Genomic DNA, 11,395 nt, shown 5'->3' on the forward strand with positions numbered 1-11,395 from the left:
GAAAATGATTTCACCTGATCTGACTAGGAAGTGGTTGAAGCCTGAATTAAAGTGCTATAAAAAGAGTAAAGACCTGGGAATTATATGGGGAAAAAATCCCTAGAAAAACAACAATAATAACTGGCTGCACTTTATTGATCCAGATCCTGCGGTAGGCAAAGAAGAGCTGGTTTTAGCCAGAGGATGATCTCCGTTTGTCTTCATGATCTGGCATTTCCTGCAAGCCAGGCATGGGGCTCTGCACTAGAGCTGCAAATACTGGGGGGCCCTCACTGTTCCTTTTGTCTTCTCAGGGGGACAACGGGCATGTCCATGGTGCAATGTGACAGGCTTTACCACAGGGAGATAAAAGACTGCCAAGGGTAGGTTGGAGCTGGGAAAAGCCACTTAGGAACAGATTTTCAGGGGAGGTGATAGACAAGAGCAAAGCGAAGAATGAGGATGAGTGTGTTAAGTTTCAAATTGCCAGGAGGCAGCACAGTGCATTCGGGAATCTACAGCAAGTTCATGACTACTGACAGCTGATCTGGCAGCATCACCTGGGGATGGAGGCTGAACCCCGGGGTTAACACTGGGGGTGAGATGGTTTGTATACTATGCCGAGGAGGTGAGGTACTACACTGTGGGGGCACAGGGAGCTACCAGAGGAATTCAAATATTAGAATCGTAACCATAGTAGAGTATTTAATTGCATCCTAGCTTTCATCAAGGGTAAGATGCACTATAGTTTATGTTCGACTAAGAAAGAGAAATGCTGTCAGTTAAACTAGGATATGTCATCAAGTGCAAGGTGAGTGCCACCTTAAGAGATATTAGAATGGGGGGGGAGGACAAATCTTAGAACAAGTAAACTGTGGTACTAGAATAATTAAGAAAGTTCGAACTCTTGGATCAACAAAAAAAGTGATTATTGCATCCCATGTGCCCCAAACTATATTAAGTCTTAGAACAAGAGACATTCTCATCTTGATGCCTCGCAGCTGTTAGACCCAAGGTACAGAGGGCAGTAGCCAACGACCAGCAGGCCCCAAGTGCCATGTGCAGACTCTAAGAGCAACTGCATTTGAGAGAGGAAACAGTTGAGAGTGGGCTTTCTGAGGTAGAGAATTACTAGCTGGGAAAGTAGGAAAATTGACACAGAATCGGAATTGATGCCCCTACATGACAGAGTTGGTGAAACTTCCCTTCTCAGAGATCTTGAGGCTCCTCAGAAATGTATTTTTCATTTTAGACGGAACTTTCAGGATAAATATGATGTGTTTGAGTTCCTGGTTCTCTCATCAAGACTGTTTCTTAGGCTTCACTGGCACAAGAAAAAGGTTTTGATAGTCCAGGGTAAATCCTGACAAAAGCAAAGCACGGTATCTATGAAATCTAACCACTCAGAAGAGAACAACAGATAAAAGGCCAGGCCGACCTGACCCTGCAGGATAGGTAAGGTTGGTCCGGTAACAGGGGTAGAGGGGACTTGCCCATCTCCTGCTAGAAGAGCTAGAGAAGAACCCTTCTGGAGACCCACCAGGAGAGGAGAGCAGTAGGTGCTGATGATGAAGAATATTTTAATCAGCAGAGAAGGTAAAAATGACAAAGTTCCAGGATCAGAGTAAACATATGGGATTAAAAAATAAAAAATAAAAAAAAGATTTTTTTGAAAGAACTTTTTTTTTAAAGAAATTTAAACAAAATTCCTTTTTAAGAGACAGTTGGCTGTTTAAATCAAAATTACAACTCACTGAAAGAATCGCCGCATTATTTATTGGGGTAGAAAGGACCTAGAATGTAGAAAGACCCATTCTGCAGAAGAAAAAATAGAATCACTAACAGGCCTCATGCCTTGCACAGCCAGTGGCTAGAATCCCTGCCTCATGAGACCCTTTGCTAGAAGGCCGCTAGAACCATCTCAACTATGTTGGTCTTTCTTGGAAGCCAACAAGTGTTTGCCCAGTTCAGAGCAGGGTAACAATCAGTCACGTTATGTTATAATGATTGTCGATATCTTTAAAAGCCTTGTCAAGTTCCTTTTTGAGTAACCCTCACCCCACCCTTAGAGAAATTTATCTGTGGTTCACCTCTTTGAAATACCTCATTGTTGTTACACATTTAAGACACAATGAAGAAAAAAAAATTGACAATTTGTTCCAGATTTTAAAAGTCACTTGCCATTCAATCCAAATTGTGAGTTTGATCGGTTACCGAACACTTTATAATGCACCCCGGTAATTTTACAGAGATTATTTTTTTCTTACCAATTCTTGATTATTCTGTCTTGCAATGCAGAGAAAGCTAACTAATTTAAAATAAACTTCCGTTAATTTTGATTGTTATAAACTTAAAATTGATTAATTTCCATATACAGAGTATAAATGTTCACAATTTACATTAAATATACATTCTGTGTATACCTTGGAAAAATTATACTGAAAATTGAAATTAAAATGATGTTGTATATAGCTGCAAGAAGCCACCTGTCCCATTTCATCTTACTATATAAGTTGTGTCAGGTAATTTATAAAATCCCTACTGCATAACAAATCTATTTTTTGTTGGAGTGGGTAGTAATGTTTGTTCTTATTTCTAAATAAGAGTTGGTCTATGAGTGCATCTGCAACTGTATTTTTCCTAAGTGGCTTCATGGTCTTGAACTGAGAAAGCTCAGAACATTAAACATCAAAATAATATAATCTGACATAATTAGACATCAAGGAAATGCAATTAAAATGACACTGAGATATCACTACACACTTATCATAATGGCTAAAATAAAATATAATGACAAGACCAAAAGAAAAAAATATAGCATTTGATGATACACAATGGCAAGTTGTACCATAACTTAACCATCTCAGACTAGTGTAGTGTTAAATTTGTTTTTCTAAGTATCAGATAAAGGACTAGTGTCCAGAATCTATAAAGAACTTAGCAAACTCAACACCCAAAAACAAATAATCCAATCAAGAAATGGGCAGAGGACATGAACAGACATTTCTGCAAAGAAGACATCCAGATGGCAAACAGACACATGAAAAAGTGCTCCATATCACTCGGCATCAGGGAAATACAAATCAAAACCACAATGAGATATCACCTCACACCAGTCAGAATGGCTAAAATCAACAAGTCAGGAAATGACAGATGCTGGCAAGGATGCGGAGAAAGGGGAACCCTCCTACACTGTTGGTGGGAATGCAAGCTGGTGCAGCCACTCTGGAAAACAGCATGGAGGTTCCTCAAAATGTTGAAAATAGAACTGCCCTATGACCCAGCAATTGCACTTTTGGGTATTTACCCAAAAGATACAAATGTAGTGATCCAAAGGGGCACATGCACCCGAATGTTTATAGCAGCAATGTCCACAATAGCCAAACTATGGAAAGAACCTAGATGTCCATCAACAGATGAATGGATCAAGAAGATGTGGTATATATACACAATGGAATACTATGCAGCCATCAAAAGAAATGAAATCTTGCCATTTGCAACAACATGGATGGAACTAGAGCGTATCATGCTTAGCGAAATAAGTCAAGCAGAGAAAGACAACTATCATATGATCTCCCTGATATGAGGAAGTGGTGATGCAACATGGAGGCTTAAGTGGGTAGAAGAAGAATAAATGAAACAAGATGGGATTGGGAGGGAGACAAACCATAAGTGACTCTTAATCTCACAAAACAAACTGAGGGTTGCCGGGGGGAGGGGGTTTGGGAGAAGGGGTTGGGATTATGGACATTGGGGAGGGCATGTGATTTGGTGAGTGCTGTGAAGTATGTAAACCTGGTGATTCACAGACCTGTACCCCTGGGGATAAAAATGTATGTTTATAAAAAATAAAAAAATTAAAAAAAAAACACAGCTCAGTGTGTTTTAGCAGTTTCAAATGCTCTCATAGCTAAAATGGCTTCAGGCATATATCTCTAGACTCTCATTGTGTTTCGTATTTTGGCCCAGTAATCTCTCACTTATTTTTATAATCATTCTGATATTTTTTACTTTAAAAGCTATTTTGAGGCGCCTGGGTGGCTCAGTGGTTTAAGCCGCTGCCTTCAGCTTAGGTCATGAACTCAGGGTCCTGGGACCGGGTCCCGCATCGGGCTCTCTGCTCGGCAGAGAGCCTGCTTCCCTCTCTCTCTCTCTGCCTGTCTCTCCATCTACTTGTGATTTCTCTCTGTCAAATAAATAAATAAAATCTTAAAAATAAATAAATAAATAAATAAAAATAAAAGATATTTTGTCTGGATTTTTAAGTTGTCTTAAGTAGGAGTTTTTAGATCACCATTACTAGAAGCAACAACAAATATACATGAAAATATCTGCAGTAGTTTATCACATCTTTATGGCTTTGAACTTCCATAAGCCGAGGCATCCTTCTCTAATCACTTAGGCAAGCTCCAATTTACCCTTTAAAACAACACAAGAATTGCTTCATTTAAGAACATGTTCAGGGATGACTCTTCCCCACTGTTCTTACCAACATTCCCACACACTCTTTGCTACCCACACCTTTTTTATGAACTTTCATTAGGTATATCAGCGTCACCAGAATTTTGCTCTATTGTATTTTTGTCCTTTAGAGCTTTAATTAAATATGAATTCCATAGAAAGTCTGTCCCTTTTCTTTCAAACCTGGGTTCGTTATTTCTTCTCATTCTTTGTCAGAAGCTACTTTATTTACAGCTGTATTGTGACTTTGGAGCCTTTACAGTTTTTTGACTGGAAAAATCGACCATCCATGAGATTTTTACACAGCTTCCTAGCTGATATTATTCAGAAATCTGTTCAACACAGACTTTTTCAGGGAGCCCCTTTCGGACCACTCAGTTACAAAACCTCTTCTCAATCACTGCTCTTTTTAAAATGTGCTTATTTAGTTCAAATATGCATCACTATTAAAGAAAAACCAGTACGATTTTTTTCTTTTTAAAGTTGGCTTACCTATTATCTATCTCTCCCATTAAAATGATTCCTCTGGGCTGGGGTTTTGTTGTGCTCATCTTAGGCCAGGCACTCAAGAAATTGTCTCTGAATGATTGAATTGTTTGACTCCCTTGCTAGATTCTCAACTTCATGAGGCCAAGGATTGTTCTATTCAGTCCTTCTTTATCCTCAATGTCTGTTATATTGCAGTCACTTACGCGACTAATGGGAAAAATCACAGAAAGAAAGAGTTAAAATTACAGAAAAACCCCGTAGGTTCAATAACACAAAGCTTTCTAAAATTATTTAGCCCAAGAATTGAATACTGGCTGCACTTTGGATTTTTTTTTACATAGTATTGAATTTAATTTAAATGGAAATACTTGAATGGTAGAATAATAAAAAAAAATTATAAAAGCAACTTGCTCCTTAAAGTAACGATTATATAGGGCATCTCTTCTAGAAGCAAAATTTTCAAATAAACATCTGAAAGCATAGAAGGAGAAGTAAGAGTGTGAATTGTACTTCAGTGCTCTTTTCTTTATATTCAGCAAACAGCTTCATTCACACCTTTCCAGTTTTTTCAACTCTTTTGACAAAGCCTTCAGAGGAGTTACTGCTGATGACCACCATCACAGCCTGACAGGAGAAATTTTATAAAGAAAAATAATAGCATGTTTTTCCCAAATTGTTAAGGATATGGTGAAGCTCTGTCGGATTCAAAGGAGGAATGTGCAATTCCATGCTATATATAATAATAACTTATTATAATAGTGGCTTTGCAATTTTTCAGATATATCCATTTGCAGGAATTATCTAATATAAAAATAGCACATGTTCACAGAATACACAACACATATCCCAAGTACTGCTCTAGGTTTCAAGTAATAGTCAAAACAATAGTAAACATGATTCAGACCCTACCAGTCAAATCATAAATGGGACCTTAACTGTAAATCCTTATCTTTAGATCAAAGCGGGTAATTGGGTGCTGAAGATACATTATAGAACTAATATGATATAGAACTCCTCTGAAATGAGTCATTTATTCCATCACTTTTCATGCACAGCTGCTGACCCATGTTTTGGTTCCTGGAAATAGCTGATACCCTGTCACACTTCTTAAAAGCACATATATTGATTACTCTACTCATTCCTCCATTCCTCTGTGACTGTCACTGTGTTAAAATGTGGAGTCAGCTGACTCACTTGTGGTGGTAATAAAGTAGATGAGTTTGCAAAGTATTTTGTTATTTCTAAAGATGCAAAAACCAAATTACATTGAAATCATAAGGGGTGTTTCAGGGAGAGCTGCAGGATGTGGTTTCTTGTGTAATCCACAGAGATTAGCTCCAACACATATTTAAACTCTCCTCTAGGAGTAACCTTAGTGGTAAAACAAGAAGATAAACAGATGTATACACACCCTGGCACAAAATCATCCATGTATTTGCAATGTATTGCAATAAAGCCTTTATCAATAGACTTCCCTGTGCACATGGTGGTCAAATTGCGGGTGAAAACCAGCCAGATCTATTACAAGCTTTCTCATGGCTTCTAGGTAACCCAAGTGAGCCTTTATTGATACTGGGAAGGGATAAAGCAGGGAAGGGATAAACAGTGATGTAAGAATTGGCTAGACAAAAGTAATGACTCTCTTTACAAAGTGAGTATTTTAAAGCAAAAGAGCCAGTTGGGAATATTGTTTTATAAAATTGTGGTTTTTTTAATTAACTTTTTAAAATTCAATGAGTTAACATATAGTGTACCATTAATTTCAAATGTAGATTTCAGTTATTCATCCATATCATATAATAGCTAATGCTCAGTACTTACTGTTATAGCTTCTTGAAAGCAGAATTTTAACCCACTGAGCCACCCAGGCACCCTTGAAAGCAGAATTTTAGATCATATTTTCTGATTACTTCCATGTAGTACAACACTTTCCTTCTAGCAACCTTCAAAACATACTGTTTGTTAGAGGAATTTCTTTAATAATAAATAAATAGGAATTAATGTAAATTTATAAATATATAAAATAAATAGGAATTTATTTAAATTTATTTAAATATTGCACACTGTTTCATTGTTCATAAATAAGGTGATGATATTATAGCCATTAGTTGGTAGCACGGATATTTCATTTTCTTTTTATTTCTCAGTGCATTCTCTTTGCACAAAATAGATATATATTTTAAAAGAATCTGAATCTGTGGCAAACTTTTAAAAAACCCTATACAGTAAAGTTTATCATTTTAAGTAATCTCAATTATCTTCCTCAATTGTGATGGTATATCCTTCTATCTAGGCCAGATATTGTATGAGGGATTTGAAGAGACATACTTTTCTAAATTTCACTTTTCTCATCTGCAAAATGCTGATCATGATCCTACAATAAAATACACTTACAATTTTTTGATGAAAATTTATTTATTTAAGATTTTATTTATTATCAGAGAGAGTGGGCGAGAGAGTAAGCACAGGCAGACAGAATGGCAGGCAGAGGCAGAGGGAGAAGCAGGCTCCCGGCCGAGCAAGGAGCCCGATGCGGGACTCGATCCCAGGACGCTGGGATCATGACCTGAGCCAAAGGCAGCTGCTTAACCAACTGAGCCACCCAGGCGTCCCTTTTGATGAAAATTTAATCTGTATAAACAATATATTTGCTGTAATGCGTGGTTCATGGAAAACATCTTATTTAATTATAAGCAACAACAGTATTAGAAATTAAGTAAATGTGTCTATAATATTTAAAATTTAACACATAATTCCAGTGCTCTGCCTTATTTTCTCAAATCCCTTTACCACTTTCACTGACAGAGCCAAATGTACTTTTTCTACTAGTAGCCAGCTCTTTGTCTTTTGTCAGAAAGATGCCCTTGTGAATTATTTATAATAGAGATATTAGCAATAATAATAAGAATAATAATACATAGCAATGAAAATGTTTAAAAAATTTTCTTAACTAATTAGGGTTCTTAGACATCAATTAGAGGAACCACCTCTGGAAAGCAAATTAATCTGCAAGACATTCCCAGAATTAACAAGTCAGTCAGATACAGGGCTGTCCGTAGACTGAAAGGTGAAGCAAAAGGACTAGGTTTGGAAAATAGGTAAGGACAGTGAAAAAGATGATCAAATTTTTGGGCAAAATAAATTCTTAGGTGTCCTTTCCATTGAGTCCTGGGCATTATGTAGCAGAAACTCTGGAGATTATCTCAATCCATTGGAGTCACCCCGTTTATTAGCTTGCTATTGACAAAGTTATTTACAAACTCTAGAGCAAGAGGTTCTAATGTAGAAAACTGATGGTAATGCACAAGATTCTTGTTAACAATAATGCAAGTTAGTGATTTTTCATTAGAAAACATAAATTCTATATCCCAAATTATGGGCCCAGAGCACTTCTGCTGCACAACTCTGCTTATATCCCAAATAACCATGTGAACTAGTTTTAATATCTGCTTCTCTTATTAATTTTTGAATAAAAATTCTTGACACAAGTATTTTATAATTGTGTGATAATCATGCATTTAATTTCTTGGAGAACAAAACACCTTAGAAGAGAAATGGAAAAACATTTCAACACCTTTATTTTAAGATTCTATAGACAAATGGTCATCAAATTGGTAAGATATGTAAGACTTGAACAAAATTATCAACTAACTAGATATGCTTGATATTACAGAACACTCCCAACAGCCGCAGACTACATATATCTTAAGCCATGATTTTCTTTGCAAAGGTCAACATTGATAATGTTCGAGTCATACCTCCGTGTACCAGGAAAGAAGTAGCATATTTCTTGAAAGACACAGCTATCAAAGCTCCATTGGGAAACCATAAAGATAGAGAAGGGTTTTGCAAATTATATATCTGATAATGGACATCAACTCTGATTATTAAAAAATGAATAAAAATAAAATACCTTACTTAACCAAACAGAGTATCCAATTTTACATGTGAAGAAAATTATTGAAGAGACATATCACCAAAAGGATATAGATGGCTTAGAAGCACATGACAAATTTCTCAACATTTAGACATTAAAGAAATACAAATTAAAATCATAATGAGACATGCGTACATATGTATTAGAATGGCTAAAATTATAAAGGCTAATTGTAATTCGTATGAGCTAGATTGAGAAGCGACAAAAAATCTAAACTGTTGTTGGCATATATCATGATAGCACCACTTTGGAAAATAGTTTGAAAATTTTTTTAAATGCAAAATATGTTGCAGTTACACAAATAGCCATTTTACTTCTAGGCATTTAACCAAGACAAACAAACCCTATGTTCGTACAAGAACTTGTATATGAATTTCATAGCAGCTTTATTTTTAAGAATTGAAAACAGTGAAATGTTCATTAATGTCCATCAATAGAGCAAAGACAAATTATGATCTATTCATTAAAGAGATTACTATTCAACATCAAAATGAACTATTTACAATTGGAGATTCTCAAAGTAATGGTGCTGAGAAAATAAAAGCTAGGCAATAAATAGTATATACTGTGTGATTCCATGACTATAAAAAAATCTAGAAAATACAAATTTATATATAGTCACAGTCATCAAATATATTGGTGTGATTTTAGTGCCTTCTTCTGTGCTCCCATAGCTTCCTACACTTGGATCTCCAAGCATTTGTTACACCATGTGAAAATATGAACTCTTTTTGTTTATTCTGTCTTACAAGTAAAAGAATCCTTGAAATTTTATGGACATTTGAACTCTCAGTTTTTAGCAGAAATTCTATCACACAGTAAATTTCCAAATATAAAAGCCAGAGTTTTACAATGACTTCTAAGCTTTTACATGATCTAGCCACTCATTTAACCTCTGTGACCTCTTTCCCTGCTACTATTCAGTCCCTCACAGTGGCCTCCTTGCTATTCCTCAGATATGCCAGGCACGATCCAACCTTATGGCCTTCAAGATACCAATTCCTTTGTCTGGAGTGACCTTATTGCTGATAGTTCTGGGCAAATTCATCACCTTTCCATACCTTTGTTCAGTTGTCAGGTTCATTGTAACTACCCTGATCTTCCTATTAAAATTTTTAACTCCCCATCCCCTGCCTAGCAACCTTGATTTTTCTCTCCCTGATTGAATTTTCCTTTTTCCCCATTGTACTCATCATTTTTGAATACACTATGCAATTTTTATTAAGGTTTATAGCTTTTAATTGTCTCACGCTTTAAAATAAAAGTTCTACAAAGCCAAGTATTTCATTTACCAGTGTAGCCTGAAGTAATATCTGCCATATAATAGGTTCAGGAGACAATTGGTATATTTCAGAAAAAATTAATGTTGAGAGTATACTGAATTTCAGAAGTCATTTCAATATTTTTTCCAAAAATAAACTATGTGAAACATACCTTAAATTTACTTTCAAAATATATTATAGCATATAATGGACAAAATAAGACAAAATAAGACAAAAAACAACAAAATAAGACAAAAGCCTTAAAGAAACAATCATATAAATAACCATTTCAAACCTACTTAAAAATTGCATAATACCACACTCCTAGATCCTCTCTGATTGCTCTAAAATAACCCTTCAAAGGAAATACGTTTTTAAAAATAACAGATATTTTGGCAAAGAATTTAATAAAATAAAAGTTTCATTCATCTATGTAGATCATAAAAATGTTTTTAATAAGCATGAAATTATAACTCTGAAGTGTTCTAAAATGAAACCACCTGCTAAGGATGAGAGAACAAAAATAAACATCATTTTTCCAAATAAGAGGAATTTATTACCTTTGAATCAAGCATATGGATTTATTCAAACTGGCAATAAAGGAATAGGGAAACACAATCCATAGAAAGTCATATTTTAGTTTTCTAAAAGACTTCATAGTAAAGAGTATACATTTTTGAAATGCTACATAATGCTACATAATGACAAGATGACAGGTTGTGACAAATAGCATTTTAAAAGCTCTACTCATAATGGAACAGAAGGTGTCATTTCCCTATAATTTTATATATGTCATTAATTTACTATATCTTGATACAACACATTACCAAACAGATGTTCATCAAAGACTAAATCATTTTTAATGAAACATAATAATTTGAACCTACATCTATTAATCATTTTTTTTCGATCTAACATTTATACTCTCACTAAACATTTTATCAGTTGTTGACAAAATTAAAAAAAAATAGGATAAAAAGTTATGTTTGGAAAAGTAGCTTTTTTTGAAATTTGCATTTAAATGAAAATATTTGCTGATATTTTCAAAACTTTAAATGTAATTTTATATATATCTGACCTATCAGATGATATAAAATTTTTGGAGAAAATATGACATATTTTTTTTGATCTTGGTTGAAGGTATTAATAAAGAGCAACTGTTTGTATTATTTGTATTGTGATATCTTAGTTAATAAACATGAATAACTGGTATAAAATATGTTTTTTTAAAAATTTTATTTATTTCCTTGACAGAGATCACAGGAAG

This window comes from Mustela lutreola, chromosome 12 (genome assembly GCF_030435805.1).
Source record: "Mustela lutreola isolate mMusLut2 chromosome 12, mMusLut2.pri, whole genome shotgun sequence".
Classification (NCBI taxonomy): Eukaryota; Metazoa; Chordata; class Mammalia; order Carnivora; family Mustelidae; genus Mustela; species Mustela lutreola.